At 43.3% G+C, this 20,390-nt stretch overlaps 1 protein-coding gene across 5 annotated transcripts in view; it reads left to right on the top strand.

Moving 5' to 3' along the window:
• The first annotated feature begins 11,959 nt into the window (after positions 1-11,959).
• Positions 11,960-20,390, top strand: part of ZNF445 (zinc finger protein 445) — a 40,246-nt gene continuing 31,815 nt past the window's right edge. For 3 of the 5 annotated variants that reach the window (XM_041733742.1, XM_041733745.1, XM_041733746.1), the window contains exon 1: positions 11,961-13,350. The gene's annotated coding sequence lies outside the window, so the exon portion shown is untranslated. Of the gene's footprint in view, positions 13,351-13,485; positions 13,911-20,390 lie in introns of those variants that run through there. The other 2 variants (XM_041733744.1, XM_041733743.1) reach the window with 2 other exon arrangements.

Here is a 20,390-nt window from a genome sequence, read left to right on the forward strand (position 1 = left end):
TCCAAGTGCACTTGAGGAGAATGTGTATTCAGTTGCATTACGATGGGATGTTCTGTATATATAATGTGAAATCTATTTGGTCCAGTGTATCATTCAAGGCCCTTTTTTCTTTGTTAATGTTCTGCTTAGACAATCTGTCTTTTGCTGAGAGTGTCATGTTGAAGTCTCCTACTATTAGTGTATTATTATCTATGTATCTCTTTATTTTGGTTATTAATTGATTGATATCCTTGGCTGCTCCCACATTAGGGGCATAAATATTCATCATTGTTGGGTCTTCTTGTTGGATAGACCCTTCAAGTATGATATAGTGTCCCTCTTCATCTATTATTAGAGTCTTTGGTATAAACTCTAACTTATCTGGTATGAGGATTGCTACCTTCGCTTTCTTTTGAGGATCCTTTGAATGGTAAATGATTCTCCACTCCTTCATTTTCTGGCTGGAGGTGTCCGTAGGTCTAAAATGAGTCTCTAGGGATCCCTGGGTGGCGCAGCGGTTTGGCGCCTGCCTTTGGCCCAGGGCGCGATCCTGGAGACCCGGGATCGAATCCCACATCAGGCTCCCGGCGCATGGAGCCTGCTTCTCCCTCCGCCTGTGTCTCTGCCTCTCTCTCTCTCTCTGTGACTATCATAAATAAATTAAAAATTTAAAAAAATAAAATAAAAAAAAATAAAATGAGTCTCTAGTAGATGGGCATATAGATGGGTCTTGCTTTTTTATCCAGTTCAATACCCTACGTCTTTTGATGGGATCATTTAGGCCATTCACGTTCAGAGTAACTTTTGAAAGATATGAATTTAGTGTCGTCATATTACCTCTACAGTCCCTGTTTTTGTGGATTGTTTCTTTGGGCTTCCTCTTTCTTTTACAGGGTTCCCCTTAATATTCCTTGCAGATCCGGTTTAGTTGTCACATATTCTTTTAGTTTTTGCCTATCCTGAAAGCTCTTTATCTCTCCTTCTATTTTGAGTTACATCTTTCTGGATAAAGTATTCTTGGCTTCATGCCCTTCTAATTTAGTACCCTGTATATATCATGCCAGCCCTGTCTGGCCTGCCAGGGTTCTGTGGAGAGGTCTGCTGTTAATCTGATATTTCTCCCCATATAAGTTAAGAATCTCTTCTCATGCTGCTCTAAGAATTTTCTCTTTCTCTTGAAATTTGCAAGATTCACAATTAAGTATCGAGGTGTTGAGCAGTTTTTATTGATTTTTGGGGGGGAGCCCTTTCTATCTTTTGTATTTCAATGCCTGTTTCCTTCCCCACATTAGAGAAGTTCTCAGCTATGATTTGTTCAAATATACTTTGTGGTCCTGTCTCTCTCAGTCTCTTCTGTAATCCCAATTAGACATATAGTCTTCCTTCTCAAGCTATCATTTATTTCCCACTGCCTTCTCTCGTGGGCTCTTAGTTGTTTTTCTCTTTTTTCCTCAGATTCCTTCCTTTCCACCAACTTGTCTTCTATGTCACTCACTCTCTCTTCTACCCCATTAACCCTAGTAATTACAGTATCCAGTTTGGACTGCATCTTGGTTAATCTATTTTTAATTTTGGCCTGATTAGATCTCAATTATGCAGTAACTGAGTCTCTAGAGTCCTTTAGCTTTTTTTCCAGAGCCACCAGTAACTTTATAATTGTACTTCTGTATTGAATTTCTGACATCATATTGAAATCCAAATTCTGTACATCTGTGGCATAGAGTATTGCTTCAGGTTTTTTCTTTTGTAGTGAATTATTCCTTCCAGTTATTTTGTCCAGTGCAGAGTGGCTCTATGAGCAGGATGAGCTAAAAATATCAACCACAACCTAAGTAAAATACACTGTAGCTAATTGTGAAGAGGTCAGAAACCAGAAAATAAAAGAGAAAGAACAAAATAAAACAAAAGGAGCACTAAAGTGAAAAGGAAATTTTAAAATAGTAAGAATAAAAAAACAAAAACAAAGATGAAGAAAGGAAGGGGGAGGTGGTGAGGAAGTGGTGGTCCAGAGAGAATAGAGTCTCCCCGAGGGGACCCAGAGGGTGATCCTCTTTGTTCTGAGTGTATTTTGTTCTGTATGTTATAAGATGCTCAATCCCAAATTTATATAAACCAGCAAAACTTATGTAAAGACCAACTTGACCACAAAAACATAAAGAAGATGAAAGAGGGGGGCAAAATGGCAAGGAAGAGAGAATATAGTTTCACAGAATGAACCAACACTGCATTCCACTTGGTTCTGGGTGTATTTTGTTTCGTGTATTAGAAGGTTTTAACTTCCACCATTAGAAAACAAAATGAGACAGAAAAAACAAAAAACAAAAACCCATTAACTCATATCTACCAAAATTAAATTGAATACATTGGAGGGAATCCAAAAATGAAAAATATATCTAAGACAGTTAAGTGTAGAAATATGAAAGTCAAAAAGGAAAAAGCTTAAAAATCAAGAGTTGTTTAAATATTGTAATTAAGGCAGGAAAAGAGAAAAAAAATATTGGCAATTTTTAACCTGAAATAAAGACGAATCATTAACAGCCACAAACAAACAAACAAACAACAACAACAAAAAACAACCCTCTAGTTCTATATACTATTTCCCCTCGGTCCTGGAGCTTTCCAATGCTGGTTGTTCAGTAAACTTTCTCTTCCCCTGTCCTTCTAGGTGGTCTTCCAGGGGAGGGGCCTGCTGTGCTGATTCTCAGGTGTGTGTACCTGCGGAGATGCCCTGCCTCCTGCTGGGTGCTGGGCTCAGTGTGAGCTGTTTATCCTGTGAGGCCTTTGTTCCCTAGAGGCCCTGCCTCTCCTACGTGAATGGGGAAAAGAAGAGAAAAAGGAAAAACAAAAATGGTGGCAGCCAGATCTCCTGCTCCAGAGTCCAGAGCTTCCCGCAGTAGCAAACTGCAGTCTCCCAGTCCGCCATGGCCTAAATGCTCCTGGGGGCAGGCATGTGTGCACTGATCTGCATAAATTGAAGGGCGCCCACTGGCAGGAGAGTTCTTATTGTTCTCTCCCCTCTTGGGGTCTGCCTCTCCTGAAGGAAATGGAGGACAGCTTCTTCTGTCCGTTGCCAGGCTTTAGGGTAAGGGGAGCTCCAGAGCCAGCCCATGTAATAAGCTGCCTTCCCCCAAATGCCCTGGAGGGTTGCTGCGCTCCAGCCCTTTACTGAGATTGGACTACGGCTTGCTCTCTTGGGCGCCCCTACTCATATTGCGTCTCTGGGAATCCTGAGGCTTCACTGCCCCTCCAGCGATTCTGCCCTATTTCCCTGCTAAGCACTTTTCAGTCAGGGAAAACTCAGGTGCGGATTTTTAAAGTTCCCACTTGTCCAGGGCTGGGCTTTCGTCCTCTGGCGGCTTTCGTGGCTTGGCTTTCCTGCCCAGGGTTTCCGCAACTGGGCTTTGGGGCCAGCTTGTTGCAGCTCCCTTCCCCCACCATTTTTTCTTCACCTTCCTACCTTGTCAGAAGGGAAAACTTTTCTCTGTGTGGCATCCCAGCTATTTTCTCTTTACATCTCAGGTCGAAATCATTGGTGTTCAGGATGTTTTGAAAGCTAAAATTTGTGCGACCAGAGGAGTTGAGGACTCCTACTCTTCCACCATCTTGCCTCTTCCCTCCTCCTCGAGGTTTGTTCTTTTACAGTTTTGGCAATGAGGATGGGATCCTCTAATGGCCATGTGGACAATGGGAAGCAGAGGCTTTGGTGCCTGCTGAACCTTTTATTTCTCCATCTTTCCTCCTGTTTCCAAAGGCATGGGTAATTTTCTCCCAGATCTGAGTTTTGCTCTTCTTGTGTTGGACCTTTCTACTTTTACTGGCTTTCCCATTAACTTATTTCCCAGTCTGGGGTTAATGGGTTGGTCTATATTGACAGGAGGCTCCAACAATGCACTAGTCCTTAGCCCTAGGTTAGTCTATAGTACTTTGGTTACTGCTGGCATCCACAGTTTTATTTCCTTGTTTATTGTTGATTTCAACTAATGTTACCATAGGTAAAGAAATAATAGATCTATTGTTAATGGGAATTTTGGAACCAGAACTGCAAAATTGATAGGCACAGGTTGAGCACTTAGTGCACTGGCCATCTAAATGTGAGACTTCTGTGCTGGATAAGTTTGTCATTGAATGGGTTAGATTGACACTAGGTCATCTGACAACCTCAAGAAAATGTCTGTGTTTTACAAGGTACCACCAAAAAATCCCCTACCCATCCAAATTAATTTGGATTACTTTGGTATTAATTTGGATCTGAGAGACCCAAAGCTTAACTAAAGAAATGGATCCTCAAATTCTTGAGGATGGATCCACAAATGAGTGCTCCATTTTCTGGCACTTTTTCTTTCTTTCTTTCTTTCTTTCTTTCTTTCTTTCTTTCTTTCTTTCTTTCTTTCTTTCTTTCTTTTTTCTTTTCTTTTCTTTTCTTTTCTTTTCTTTTCTTTTCTTTTCTTTTCTTTCTTTTCTTTTCTTTTCTTTCTTTCTTTCTTTCTTTCTTTCTTTCTTTCTTTCTTTTTCTTTCTTTCTTTCTTTCTTTCTTTCTTTCTTTCTTTCTTTCTTTCTTTCTTTCTTTCTTTCTTTCTTTCTTTCTTTCTTTCTTTCTTTCTTTCTTTCTTTCTTTCCTTTCTTCTTTTCCTGTGGTCCTGCAAGCTATAGATTTCTACAAAAATGGCAAAATCTTACTAAAGACAACCTAGAATTGTAATGGCCATTATGGAGAACATTTCAATTAGGTTATTCATTTAAGAAGTGTTTGAAAGCAAGGGTTCCCAAATCAAACAAACAAGATGGAGTATCTATTTTAATTGGCATGTAGAAGCCTCCAAAAGGCTTCAAGATATTTAAATAGCTTCATTGAAAAAGGTTGATGAAAAATTAAAGACACAAGAAGTACTTGAAACCAAAGACTAAAAAACGGAGGTGACTCGTACTGAGCACTTACAATCTACTAATCCTCTCTATCTGAATTGCTATTCCACTTTGAGGAAACTACTAAACCAGCTGTCTTTTAAAATAACACCACTGTGGTTACTGGTGATCCTTTTCAGGTATCTTCCCTCCTTGGACAAAGACTGAACTACAGGTCATAAGGAATTTCCTAAATCCAGACAGGATCCCCAAAGGTTTTCTGAAAAATTTAGAGTCCCTATTAGGGCCTATGATCCTGGGTTGCCATATTTTTACCTACTTGTGTACATTGTGAAGCCCAAAAATGGAGGCCAGAAGTAGAATAGTATAAATCTAAAAATGATATTCAAGATCCTCAATCTCCAATGTAATGTCCTTATGAATCAGAAAAAGCTTGTGAAAGAGCTTTTATATTTATTAAATAAATAATTTTTAAAAATTATTTATTTAGGGGATCCCTGGGTGGCTCAGCATTTTAGTGCCTGCCTTCGGCCCAGGGCGTGATCCGGAAGTCCTGGGATCGAGTCTCACATTGGGCTCCCTGCATGGAGCCTGCTTCTCCCTCTGCCTGTGTCTCTGCCTCTCTCTCTCTGTGTGTCTCTCATGAATAAATAAAATCTTAAAAAAAATACTGACAGGAGGAGGAGGAGGAGGAAAAATAAAATTAAAAAATAAAAATAAATAAAAATAAAAAATACTGACATTGAGGGAATAAAAAGTGCAGAACCTATAAAAATTTCAGACAGACATAACTAAAACTATTCCCAAGTTATCTCCATATCTATTAAAATCTGAGGCCACACAACACTTCACACTAAGAGTAGAATACCTAATTACCCAGGGGCTGATCATTCCCTGCACCAATCCTTGTAACATACCAGTTTTGCCAGTCTAGAAACCTTATGGGTAAGGATGGAGATTTGTCAAAGACTTGAAAGCTATTAATAAGATAGTTCTCCCAGAGTGCCTAGCTGGCTCAATTGGTAGAGCATACAACTCTTGACTTCATGGTCATGAGTTCAAGACCCATGTTGAATGTAGAGCTTATTTAGGAAGAAGAAGAAATATATATCTATTTCTTCATATATATATATTCCATTTCCCAGTTGTTCCAAACCTTAACACCCTTTTGTCACAAGTCCTAGCAGACTTCAAATGATTCACAGATGTAGATCTATGTTTTACCTTCTTCAGCATTTCTGTAGACCTCAGCAGCCAATACTTGTTTGCCTTTACCTACAATAACCAGCAGTTTACCTGTACAGTCATGCCTCAAGGGTTCACTGAGGCTCCTTCTTATTTCTCCCAAGTGCTCCATCAAGATTTAAGTTTCCTCCAGCTCCTTGGGAAATCAATGTTTTTATGATATGTAGACCACCTCCTGCTATCCTCAGTTACCAAAGAAGCATCTGTATAAGATTCCATTTATTTGTTGCAAGCAGCTGAGAAAAGACATGAAATCTCTAAGGAGAAATTGCAATTATCTTTACACAGTATTGATTGTGTAAGTCATAGTGTAAGTGCTGTAGAAATCCAGTTGTCTGCAAAAATTATTTTAAGCTTATTCAGGAATTCTCTAGGCTCACCGTGAGTGACAGCTTTGTGGATTTCTACCCTGGCTGGATATTGTAGACTCTGGGTTCCTGACTTTTCTCTATCAACTTCCCCGCTCTATGAACTTATGAAAATGCAATTCTCTGAACTCCTTCCTTGGGAAGATAAACATGAACAGGCCATCATAAGATTAAAATAAGCACTACAAAAACTGCCTTTCCTAGGGCTACCTAACCTCTTCAAAACCCTACACCTTACTGTGCAGGAGAGAGATAATCAAGCCCTGGGAATGCTCACAAAGGAGAATGCTGATAAGAACAGGCATATTACCTATTATAGCATACAGTTTGATTCAGTTGTTCCTGCCTATCCCAACTTTCTTAAGGCTTTACTGTAGTTGCAAAGTTAGTAAACATTTCAGTGGATTTAACCCTAGGGGATGACAATTATTTGCGAACTCCACCTGTTGTCTTAAGTCTTCTTAATTCTGAGTTGACTCAGCATTTCTCTGCAAGCAGACCAACCTTCTATGAGATCCTTCTGCTTTCTCAGTCCTGCCCTTGCCTGATGAAAGTGAACCCCATGACTGAGAGATAAACACGTCCCGTTTTGTGATACCATGTCTGGATTCATGACACACTCATTTGACTAATCCTGATCTAGTTTTGTTTGTTGATGGGTTATCCTATAAAAATGAAAAGGGAATTTCCAAACTGGCTATTTGGTTAATATGCAATGTGAACTACTTGAGAGGGTAAACCTACCACAAGCTAAATCAGCCCAATAAACAGAGCTCTATGCCCTTACCAGAGCACGCCAATCATGAGAAGAAATTATTAATATTTATAATGACAGCTGGTATGCCTTTGGGGTCATCCCTGATTTTTGGATATATGGCAACAAAGTTGTCTCACATACACTGGAATTCCAATGAAAAATGGACAGTAAGTAAATGATTATTTGCTGCTATTCTCTTACTTCCTGAAATTACTGTCCAAAAGGACTGAAAATGAGCATCAGAAAAATGCCCAACTGATTTTCATGTAGCAGCAACAAAAACTACAAAGGTTTCAGAACATGTGGCTGAAGTCCATTCTTGCTTCTGCAAAAAAATGACTCTTGGTTGCCAGACTTGGCCTCTTGTCATCTCGAGGGTCTTGTAACATGGCAGCAGTCTGCTCTTGAATCAGAGAAATCATAATGGGCAAACAATGTCTGTAAACTCAAATTTACATTCAATAGTTGGGGTCATGGGAGACTTAAGATTGCTGCTTGATTCTTCCTGGTGTAAGAGAGGGAGAATTTTTCTCCTACCCTCAAAAGTCTCTCAGCTGGACTAAGTATTAAATTTACATGAAAAGGTTAACAGGAGAAAAAACCCAAAATTATTTGTGCATGGAGGTCCAGTAATGAAATTGAGACCTAAAGACATGACCAAGGCAGATAGTTTTTATACATTTTAGACAAAGAGATGATAAATTTGTGAGTAATGGATAGGATAAGGAAAACAGGTGTTTGGATGCTTTAATTAGTAAGGAATTCTAAGCAGAATTTGGGCTGAGGTAGATTAGTAGAGGTAGATTAGTAGAAAAGGTAGATTAGTAGAAAAGATTAGTAGATTAGTAGAATAACAAGGTTTATTTCTACAGCTTTCTTGACTTTTAAAGTCTGTATCTCTGGTGATAAAGATGTCTTTCTCCTTCATATAGGGAGGCTATTTTTCATATGGGAGATTTGCTTCCTGCTTTCAGGAGAGCAGAGAAGGGTCTGTCTTGAACTGCTTATTTCCTAAGTAACCTTTATTTAAAATAATCAAATATGCGAAAGTGGCACATTTTGGGAGCCTATCCTTGGCCCCTATACTGACTCCCTGGCAAACCCCATCTTCTTATTCTTGCATTCATTCAACCACCAAGGTGCAGCTAAGATGACTCAAATTATACATAAATATTGATGAAAAGACTTGTAAAAAATTGCAAAAACTATGTATCACCAATGTCTGACCTGTCAGGTTCATAACCTGGAAAAATTATTTTTGTTTCTAAGTCTTTGAACATCCTCCCTCTGGACCATTTGAACACCTAGACTTTATTCAAATGCCACTCAGTATGGGTTATCAATATGTTCTTGTTATTGTTTATGTTTTCTGGATGGGTTGAACCCTTTCCTTGCTAAAAGGCTGACACCCTCACAGTGGCAAAGAAACTGTTGGAAAACATATTTCCTACTTGGAGTTTACACACCAAGAAAACTAGTGACTGAGGCACCCACTTCACTGGGAACATAATAAGGTTTAACTAAAACTTTGCAAACTTCTTAGAATTATCACTGTTTTTATCACTCTCAATCATCAGGCAAAGTTGAAGAACTAAAGGAACTCAAAAGCTTTAAACTCACTGAAACTACTGGACTCCCTTGGCCTAAGGTATTGCCTTTGGCCTTGTTGACTATTTGTAGTACCCTCTTTGTGAGATAGTCACCCGTAGACCTATATATTTTGGTATACAACCTTCTGTTGATCTCTTGTTTGCACTGCAAGTCTTTAGTGTCTTATTCTAAAATCCATCATCAGCAGGTGAGAAAAAAAATTGATCCAGATCCCAATACAAAAGACCCTGTCATGCATGATTTGGTATGTTGGAAATGCCACCAGAGGAACACGGCCCTAGAACCACACTGGAAGGGACATTACAAGGTGCTCCTGATAACTGACACTACTGCAAAACCAGAAGGCATTAAACTGTGGGCACACATCTCCCAGCTGAAAAGGATCCTCCTGACACTTGTTTCTCCTCTTGAACGGGTGACCTTAAAACCAAGTTAACTAGGAAGCCAACGACTTCATGTGGTAGACCAGTTCCATTTAAGACACGAGAGCAAGAATTCATACTTTCACTAACATAAAACATGAAGCCCTTTCTTTTCTCTTTCTTTTACTAGGGAACTGTTTTGGAAAGATACTGCCATCATCCATATTCCCAAGCCATTGCTAAAGGGGATAACTTTCAACATGCTGTATTTGTCAAAACCCTCCCATTTGTCCACGATGTCAGATGCCACTTGGTCTTCCTTGTGACCATTTTTCTTCCATTCCCCATGATACCATACTACAACTGAACTGACCTAAGAACCAATTTTTACTACCAAAACATCGAGAACCTTTACTTTAACCTTTCTTCTATAATCATTCTACACTCTGGCAGGGAGGAATGCTTATAAAAACATTACTACATTCTCAACACCATAGTCTTAGGATTCTCTGAGGACAAACTGCCCCTTTTAGAACTAAAAATTTCTCCGCATGCATCAATCTCTGCAAAGAGTTTAGAACCACCTTTTATTTTAGAACAGGAAATTACCTTCCAAAGTACAATGAAAGCCTAGCTGATGATCCTGGGGTTTAGCTGGGCAAATGAAAAAATCCCAGTGAATAAATTCATTAGTAACAATACTTTCACGGGAGTAATGTGTGCCCTAGCAGATTTTTGTCTGTGGAGGTTTGAGGAAAAACCTATTTTTGGGCTCATGAATGCCTAGATGGCTGACACTCAATCAGACAGTGCCTTATGGGTTATCTAAACGTATCCCTAACTGCCCACAGTCAAACTGAGACATCTCACTGGCCAATTCCCCTCAATCTGCATTACTGAAACAAATGGGAACTGCCAGAGGCATTCATGATTCAGATTTTGCTTCTTTTGGCAGATCTCACTCCCATGGTTAGGAGCAAGTACAAGTGAGGCTGTGATCACGAACCTCTATTTAACTCTCAAAGATATTGCGGAATTGACTGTTAAAGCAGTAACCGCCCAACAAAAATCCCTAAACTCTCTGGTCAAATTTGTTCCTGATACTAGGGTTAGCCCTTCACTATCTTGTGGCTGAGCAAGGAGGTGTTTGTGCTGTGGCCAACACCACCTGTTGCACTTGGATGAATGCTTCTAGGGAAAGTTGACTCTCAGCTATATAAGATCACTGACCCAGCCAATTGGTTTTAGAGAGTGACTCCTTCAGTGGAGACTTTCTCTGATTTATTTGACCCTGATCGGTTTGGGTCTTGAGGACCATGACAACTCCACGGCACAACTCCACGGCCACGGTGCACTCCAGACATTGGGAATCGTTCTACCTATTGTAATCATGGTAGTCCCCCTGGCACACTCTGTTCACTCAAAAGCCTTATTTTTTTTTAATTTTTATTTATTTATTTATGATAGTCACAGAGAGAGAGAGAGAGAGAGAGAGAGAGAGAGAGAGGCAGAGGCACAGGCAGAGGGAGAAGCAGGCTCCACGAACCGGGAGCCCGACATGGGATTCGACCCTGGGTCTCCAGGATCGTGCCCTGGGCCAAAGGCAGGCGCTAAACCGCTGCCTTTGGCCCACCCAGGGATCCCACACTCAAAAGCTTTAAATGCATACTTGCACCCACTAATCACCAAGGGGATAATCTCCCTATTATTATAATGTCAGAAAGGTTACAAAGAGAATAACCAACTTAAAGAATGTGAACCTGACATTGTGCCTGTGATTACCACACAGAGATTCAGCAAAAACCATGAGAATTCTAGGGTAGTAGCTGGGAGTTGTGCTAATGTCTTAAGCTTTTGTTCACATCTCTCAATTAGGCTGAGATTCTGATGTAAATCGGTTAGCTGTTAAGACAAGAAGACCAAAATGGAGTTGCTAATGCTAAGTCCCATTTCACCAAAATGGACTTAATTTACTTATAGTTTTGGTGACTTACTTATATTTTGGTCTCCCAGACATGGAATTTGAAACCAATTAAAAAAAACAAAATTCAAATTTGAAAGGTCTTACTGGCTTTATTCAGTGATTCATAAATCAGGCAGCATCCAGTCGAGCAGATAGAAAGAAGCTTCCGAGAGTTATACCAGGCAATACATTTTATAGGCAGAAGGCAACGAAAACACGGATGTTACGCTAGACAAAAAAGGTGAATTGTTTATTACAAGGCTACTTTCTTTACAGGGGACGACAGGGGCTTTTATCAGCAGATCACCTAACTAATACTGCTCAGGAAATTCCTGATTGATTGGTTTAAGATTCCATTTCTGGGGCAGCCCTGGTGGCTCAGCGGTTTAGCTCCGCCTTCACCCCAGGGGCCTGATCCTGGAGACCCGGGATCCAGTCCCACCTGAGACTTCCTGCACGGAGCCTGCTTCCCCCTCTGCCTGTGTCTCTGCCTCTCTCTCTCTCTCTCATGAATAAATAAATAAAATCTTAAAAAAAAAAAAAAGATTCCATTTCTGGGATAGCAAAACTGTAGCTAAATTTCAGTTTGGTGATGGAGGTGGAAGAAGAAGGGGAGCCACGGAAGGGTTGAAAAAGTCTGACTGGATCTTGCAATAGCCAGTGTTTTGTGGAGTCCTTAGAAGAGCAGACATTCCTTGGAGTCATGATAAGCATCTTGAGGTTTAGACACCTAAAAAGTTCCCCTGTCCCACAGTGCTGAGCAAAAAAGGTCAACCAATCACCGAGTAATCCATGGCAACTGAAATTCCCCTCCAGGGTGTTTTTCAGCCTTAAAAATACCACCTACCCCACCCCGGTCTTCTTCAGATGGGCACACGACTGAGTTGGGTTGCCCTTCCTGATTTGCAAACCCAAAGAAAGATTTGTGTCTTTTGTTCTTCCTCATAAGGCTCACTCCTCCAGTTTTTTTTTTTTTTTTCCTTTTCTCTTAGCATAAGCGACTCCATTTTGGGTCTGTTGTCTTTAGCAAGTCAATCAAGACTTTCCTGAGGATCATTAGTTAGGTAATCTACCTGATAAAACCTTGGCATCCCCTGTAAGGAAAGTCACACTGCAATAACCAGTCTACCCTTTCACCCAATATATTTTTTCCCCTATTCCCTTCTTTCTGCCTGTGAAATCCCTAGCCTTGTATAGCTCTTGCAGCTCCGTTCTTTCTGTCTGCTAGACTAGAGGCTGCCCGATTGGTGAATTGCTGAGTCAGTGTGTTGTGCCCAAGATCGCGAATCCGAGAAACCACCAAGGAGCCCACACCGATGCAAGCACACGAGGGTTTATTTGCAAGCTCGAGCTTGGGTCCAGGTATACCCGACCCAGCGGAGCAGGGACTTGGACCCCGAGGTGGGTTGCAGCTGGGTTTTTATGGGCGGGTCTAGGGGATTTCCAGTAAGGGTGGAGGAGTTTCTCAAGCTCTTAGTTCCTCATTCCCTTAAGGGCGTGCTCTGCAGATTTTTCTTGGAACTGACTTGGGCTAGAGGCCGCAGTTGTTACTCATCTAGGGGCCACAGGTGGGGGACATTTTCTGAGTTTCTTGGGTCCCACAGCTGACTTTTGTTCAAAAGTAAACAACTGGAGGTCATGGGAGGTCCCGTGTGTGTGCGTGGCTGGAAGTCAGCAAGTGCCCCCGGCAGCGGTGGTGACCAGGCAGGGAGAGGTCCTCGGAGGGATGCGCGGCCCCCTCGACAGCTCTCCCTTTGGCCAGAACCGGTCAGCCACGGCTCGTGCTCCGCGCTGTGCCCCTGGTTTGGGACCCTGTTCTTCCCCCGGGCGGGGGCGGGGGCGGGGGCGGGGGCGGGGGCGGGGGGCAGTCGGCGCACCTGTTGGAAGCGGCGTGGGCTCCTGGGCTCTGGGGCTAGCCCTGGCGGCAGAGGGCGGCGGAGGGCGGCGGAGGGCGGCGGAGGGCGGGGGCGGGCCCCGGGGCGGGGGCGCCGGGGGCCGAGCCTCGCGCTCACAGGCCCGCCTGCCTCCCGCGGGCGCCGGGAGAAGCCGAGACGTTGGCCCTCCCAGCTTCCTAGAGAGGCCCCGGGCGGCGGCGCGCGTGCGCGAGCGGAGCCGACGGAGGGGCGGGCGCGGGGCGCGGGGCGCGGGGCCCTGGGCGGGTGGCGTGGCCGGAGGACCGAGCGTCCGGGGCCCACGGAGTCGGTGAGCGGCCGGGCCGGGCCGGGCGGGGCGCGGGGGCGGCGGGGGCGGCGGGGGCGGGCGGGCGCTCCGGGCCGGGTTCGCGCGGGCTGCGGGGGGGGGGAGGGGGGCGGGAGGGGGCGGCCGGGGCCGGGCCTGGAGGCTGCGCCGGGGGCGGGCGGGGTGGCGGGGGCTCCGGTGCGGACCTGGAAGCGCCTTGCAGCCGCGGGCACCGGTCGGGAGTCCTGGCTTCTGCGCGGCGTCCTTTCTCCCAATTACGCAAACAAAGCGGGCTCATATGGACTATCAGACGACGCGGGGAGTGCCCGGAGGGGAGGAGGAACCGCGGTCCGCAGAGTTGCGTCCGCGTGCTTCGGGGAGCTGTAAAATGCGCTGATTATGCAGACCCCTGTACACACAGTACGTAGTGCTTCTGGTCGTTGACGTGCGGCATCATTCAGTGGCATTGAGTACATTTACACTCCGGCTCCTTGGAAGTCACACCACCTTGAGCCGGCGGAATGCATCTGCTCACGTGGTGGTCACTTGGTGCCGGCGTTGTGGCACCGCTAAGACACATCTCCGTGAGTATAACGAGAACGTGTTGTTTGCAGTTTGGTTTATTTTCCATAGTACACATTGCATAAAGCTCTCAAGGCTCAACAAGTGGCGTTTGTGCAGAAAAATAGCAAAATCTTGTCTCCTTTCAAAATGAAAGCGAAATATATAAGAGAGTTTTTATTTTCGGTGATATATTCTTGAAAGATTTTATTTTAATAAAAGGGAGTTTTAAACAGACGGTGCAGCTCTAACCCGAAACCACTGTACTGTATCTGACTGGCACAGGCCTCAGAAGTCCGAGAATGGTCTCCTTCTGGGTTAAAAGTGGTGGCCAGGAAAGAACACCATCCTGTTTGAAACTAGTTCAAGAGTGAAAACTCGGTAGTGGTAGGTACATTATTTGCAGGGAAATGTCAGCGAGTGGCTTTAGTGGTAATTTGCTGAAGGAATGTCGGAGAACTCGCATCTGTTTACACGGGTGTGTGTGTGTGTGTGTGTGTGTGTGTTTTGAGGGCCTGATGAAGGAGGGTGTTCTTACATGTCAATGTCAATGCTGGAGAAAGGCAGACAGACTTTGGTTAAAAACCGTAATCCTTCCTGTAGGTCGAAATGATGGGAATGTTTTGAAGGTAAACCTCAATTTGTACCTAGAAAGGAAACCGACAACAGCATCAAAAATAGTAGCTGTGCCACTTTAAGTTTTCTGAGGTCCTCGTGTCCAAGAGGTCTTGGTGTATAAGCCTTCCGTGATATTGGAGAGTTGCTTGGGGGTAAATATACATAGTGTATAGTAACCATAACTTACTTTATTTGGCAGTCTTCAGTATTTTTGTATCAGAAAAAAATCTGAAAGAGCTCCGTCAGGTGAATCATGATGTGCTCTACAAGGTTGGATTTTTGAGCTTAAACATTTCCTTCCCTGATCTCAAACCTCGTAGCCTCCTTCCTTGTTTTATTATACTGCGTCGTGCCAGGCACTAACATACTGTATATTTCCTTCACTTTGTTGTCTGTCTTCCTATAAGGTCTGCAAGGCAGGTTTTTGTTTGTTTGTTTGTCTCTGTTCCCTACAGAGACCTTAGTGCTTGGGGCATAGTAGGTGCTCAGTAGATATTGTTAAGAGAGAAGAGTGACAGTGTTTAATATCTTTGACTGCCAAGTTAATCTGTAACCTAAGATAAAAATAAATCAGAGAAAAAAGAGAACACGCTTCCTCAATTCAAAAAAGCTTTTTTTCTTCTTTCTTTCTTTTTTTTTTTTTTAAGATTTTATTTATTTATTAATGAGAGACAGAGACAGAGAGAGAGAGAGAGAGAGAGAGAGAGAGAGCGCACAGCAGAGACACAGGCAGAGGGAGAAGCAGGCTCCAGGCAAGGGAGCCTGACGTGGGACTCAATCCTGTGTCTCCAGGATCGGGCCCTGGGCTGAAGGCGGCGCTAAACCGCTGGGCCACCCGGGCTGCCGTCTTTTTGAATGATTGTAGACTTACAGGAGGTTGCAGAAACTGTACAGAATTCCCTGATATTCTTTACTTACTTTGCCTAACGTTAACATCTTGGATAACCATAGTACAGTCAGCAAACTGAAGACATTTACAGTAGTGTGGTACTATTAATTAAACTGCTGACTTTACTTAGAGTTCATCAGTTTCTCACTAGTGACCTTTTTCTGTTCTGGGACCCAATCTAGAATCCCTCATTCCATTTAGTTGTCATGTCTCCTTGTCCCCTTCAGTATGTGACAGTCTCTCCATCTTTTCGTGTGTTTTGTGACCTCGACACTTTGAAGTATGTCGTGCTGGTATTTTTAGAGTGACTCTTACTTTGGTTTTGTCAGATGTTTTCTTCTGCTTCCATTGAGGATGGTGTCCATATGTCTTGTTACTGTCGCTATTTTTTTTTTTTTTTTGTCTCTATTGGTTTTGACCTGCTGGTGTCTGCCATGTGTCACTACTGTAAACCTACTGTCTCTCCCTTTGTAACTGGTGATTATTTTGGGGAAGATACTTTGAGACCTTGCATAGCAATATCCTGTTTTTCCTTAACTTTCGCCCGCTAATTAGCCCTCCCGGTGGATCTTATTAGTGTAATGGTCTAATGGTGACTTTCTGTTATTCCCTCTTTTCTGTTCATTGGAATACTGTCAGAGGAAGAGTTGTGGCTTGTTTCCCTTTGTTTTATTTATTCGGTTATATCAGTGTGTGATGTTGGGTATGTATTCTTTGGGTTATGATGCAGTGCTAATATTACATACTTTATTGCTTAAAGTATTCCAGCTTTGGCCATGGGGAGCGCCTTGAGGTTGGCTTCTGTTTCCCCTTGCAGAGCCCACATCCTTTTTGGTGTCTTTCCCCGCCTTCCTGGCACCACAGAATACTCATGTTGTTTCTTCCCTTCCCCAGCCTGGAGACCACCACCACTTCTTCAAGGATCCCTAGTTCTATTTATTGGAGAATGGTATGGAGAAACCAAGTTTTGGGTGCTAGGTTTGAGCTCATTTCTTAAGCGATGTATTTAAGCGTACTGTAAGATTTTAATTATGTACTGGAAGCAGTCTTTTTGTTTCCTTATCAGCGTATAAAATAAAGCGTATGTATCCTTACAGTGATAGGAAAAACACAAGAATAAGAAAGTGCTTAATGAGGATTTTAAGAGAAAACAAATTCACATTGCGTATGAATTGAAGCAAAATGGCAGGAAAGGAAAAAGGAAAGGAAAGAGGAAAAAGGAAAGGAAAGAGGAAAAAGGAAAGGAAAGAGGAAAAAGGAAAGGAAAGAGGAAAGGAAAGAGGAAAGGTAAAAGGAAAGGATAGGAAAGAAAAGGAAAGAGGAAAAAGGAAAAAGGAAAGGAAAGAGGAAAGGTGAAGGAAAGGAAAGGAAAGGAAAATGTCTGAAAAATGCCCTGGATAACTGCTTGGGTGTTTCCCTGTGCTTCACAAAGCCATTTTCAATTGTGGGGTTGGGGTCAAAGTATGAAGCTGTGGGAGAAGAGGCCTGATCAGCTCAGGTTTCCTCCTGGGCCTGGGGTGAGTGAAGTTTTTCTTCTCTCTCAAAAACTAGTTGGGACATGGAGAAACCTTGATGCATTGGGATACCTGAACTGGGCAGGTTCAGCTCACTGGTCCCCATGTCTTTCCTGTGCCCTGGCTCTTTCATCCAGATTTGGAAAGGCCCTGGGGGCGGGCATGTCTCTCCGTATTTGTGGTGCCTCCTTTGTTTAGAAACCTGAAATCCTTTGCCAAATTCCTGGCTTTTGCCCTCATTTTCCTGTCTGTCGGTCTTCTCATCACCTCTGTCCAGATGCTTCACTGACCTCTTCAGACATTTCCGTGACAGCTGCTTCAGAACAGGCCTGCTTGGAGGCTTGTTTCTGGTGCTAATTGCACTGTGGGTCTCCATTTCCTGAGATAGGTCTTGCCATTTATATTTCCTGCTTGGTGCATTTCTTCAGAATATTTGTCTCTGGCCTCAAGTTCATTCTCTTTAGCCTCACTGCCTGATTTCTGGTTACCCTGAGCAGCTTTCTTGTTCTTCCACACTTTAGTTTCTTGCTCTTCTCCAGTCTGTTCTACAGGCTCTGTCCCTCCTTCTGACTTCTAGCCTCCTTCTGAGCTGTTGTTTCTGCTATCCGTTTGTGCTGCTGGGGCTTACACGGAACCTGCCCCTCTTTTTTTTTTTTTTTTTTTAAGATTTTATTTATTTATTCATTATTTATTCATTTTTAAGATTTTATTTATTTATTCATTCATTCATTCGAGACACAGAGAGAGAGAGAGGCAGAGACACAGGCAGAGGGAGGAGCAGCCTCCATGCAGGAAGCCCGACATGGGACTCGATCCCGGGTCTCCAGGATCACACCCTAGACTGAAGGCAGCGCTAAACCGCTGAGCCACCTGGGCTGCCCCTGAGCCTCTTCCTCTTGATCCTGAGGCATCCTTTCCTTTCAGCCATCTTTTATTGTTGCTGATCTTCAAGTCTGTCTGTGGGCCTTGGGCCACCTACTTTATCATTCCATCCTTTTCCTTTGTTTTGTTTTCTCAAATACTACTTCTTCTTTTTCTCTCTTAGTTTTTTACAGCAAGGCTTCATTTCTCTGCCAGAACTTTTTTAAATTAAATTTAATTTATTTATGATAGGCACACAGTGAGAGAGAGAGAAAGGCAGAGACATCGGCAGAGGGAGAAGCAGGCTCCATGCACCGGGAGCCTGTCATGGGATTCGATCCGGAGTCTCCAGGATCGCGCCCTGGGCCAAAGGCAGGCGCCAAACTGCTGCGCCACCCAGGGATCCCATCTCTGCCAGAACTTTAGCAGACTAGACTCCTCAGCCTGTGTGATCGTTAATGTGTTGGACCCTGGCTCACGGGAGCCAACGTGTCCCGGTGGACGCCCCAGAGACTCAGACCCCAGACAGGCAGATGCAACTAGCAAGAGGGTTTTTTTTTTTTTTTTTTTAATTTTTTTTTTTTTTATTTTTATTTTTATTTTTATTTATGACAGTCACAGAGAGAGAGAGAGAGGCAGAGACACAGGCAGAGGGAGAAGCAGGCTCCATGCACCGGGAGCCCGACGTGGGATTCGATCCCGGGTCTCCAGGATCGCGCCCTGGGCCAAAGGCAGGCGCCAAACCGCTGCGCCACCCAGGGATCCCCAGCAAGAGGGTTTTTATTGAACGTTTGGGCAAACGGGCTCTCCGCCTCAGAGTTGAAAGAGCCCCGATTGGCAATTACAGGCATCTTTTAAAGGCAAAAAACCGCGGGATCAGCATAGCATACGGGTTATGACATGATTGGATTGGTCTATTTGAAGGTCAATATGAGCATGTTCAGGGACTTTCCAGTCAGGGCATGGGGGGGGGGGGGGTTCTTATCTCGGAAAAACCACAGAACTTAAGTTCCAGGAATGGCACCTCGGTGTGGACTGCCTCTGGGTTAGGCCTGGTTCTACATTTTCACGGGGGGAGGGGGGGGTGTCTTCAAATGTAGTCCTTTGCTTGAGTTTTCATGCCCTGAGAACAAGAGTGTAGTTTCTTTCTGTTACCTGGACGGCAGCATGCTTTCTCCCAGGAGCCTCTTTCCATCTGTGTTTAGTCATTCTTTTTTTTGTCTGTCCTGATGCCATCGGCTGAATCTGGAGGATGTTGAGTATGTATTGGCTTCTGACGAAGTAGGGGATGGCTTCTGAGTGTAGGTAGTGATTTTTTTAAATGTACTAAATGGTGGTGGGAGATGCGGGGTGGTCTCTGGGGAAGATAAGCATCATTTGTGACATGGTGCACTGAGTTATGAAGCCATGTTCCTACTGGTGCCTTGGTGTGCTGTTATCTCACTTTTTTTTTTTTTTTTCGTATTTGTTTAAGCTTTCTCAGCTGTTTTTCTTTGCACACTGTGTTTTGGGTAGCATTTTGTTTCCTCATTTGCCTGGTTGCATCCTACATTCTTCTCTTTTTCATTCAGATCTCTCGAATTGGTTTGCTCTTTTGGTGGCTAAAAAGAACTATGATTGTGTGGGTTTGTTTTCCTTCTTCATTTTCTTGAGTTGCAGCCACATTGCACCCAGGACCTCTTCCAGAATGTGCTGCATTTTCCCTTCTCTGCCTGCCTCTTCTGTCTTGGGAACTGAGATGGTTTGTTGCTGTGTTGTTTAAAGTGCAGTATTTATCACTTCTTTGAGTATAAATGTGATATGTAACATTTCAGGGAACATTGATAATTAGGAAGGGTGAGTCTTATCCCACCTGCTGGAGAATATAATGGCTGAATAAGGCTGAAGAAGTTTTTTATGCATATGCCAACTGTATTTTTTACTTTAAGACTTAAATGAGTTAATAACTATGATCTTTAAAGCATTTAATTATTATTGTAGGGAATTGGGGAAAGACAGAAGATACAAGGTGGATAGTAACAGGCATACATACTCTACCACACCAGAGTAACCTTTCTGACATTTGGCCTTTTTTCCGTCATCATTTTCTGCTTACTCTTTTTTTCTTTTGCATTCAAGAAGCCAAGATATACTACATTATTAGTTTCAGATGTAGAGTTCAGTAATTCATCAGTTGCGTGCGCATCACATCTCACACCCTCCTTAATGACCGTCACCCAGTTACCCCATTCCCTCTACCCTTGTCCCCTTCAGCAATCCTCAGTTTGTTTCCAGAGTTAAGAGTCTCATGGTTGGACTTCCTCTCTGATTTCTCTACTCAGTTTCCCTCCCTTCCCTTAGGTTCCCTTGCACTATTTCTTATATGCCCCATATGAGTGAAACCATATGATAATTGTCTTTCTCTGATTGACTTAGTTTACTTAGCATAACACCCTGCAGTTCTATCCATGTCAGTGTAAATGGTAGGTATTCTTCCTTTCTGATGGCTGAGTAATATTCCATTATATATACATATACCACATCGTTTTCCATTCATCTGTCACAGGACATCTGGCTCCCTCCACAATTTGGGTATTGCAGACATTGGTGGTATAAACATTGGAGTGCAGGTGTCCAGTTGA

Source organism: Vulpes lagopus, chromosome 19 (genome assembly GCF_018345385.1).
Source record: "Vulpes lagopus strain Blue_001 chromosome 19, ASM1834538v1, whole genome shotgun sequence".
In the NCBI taxonomy this organism is placed as follows: domain Eukaryota; kingdom Metazoa; phylum Chordata; class Mammalia; order Carnivora; family Canidae; genus Vulpes; species Vulpes lagopus.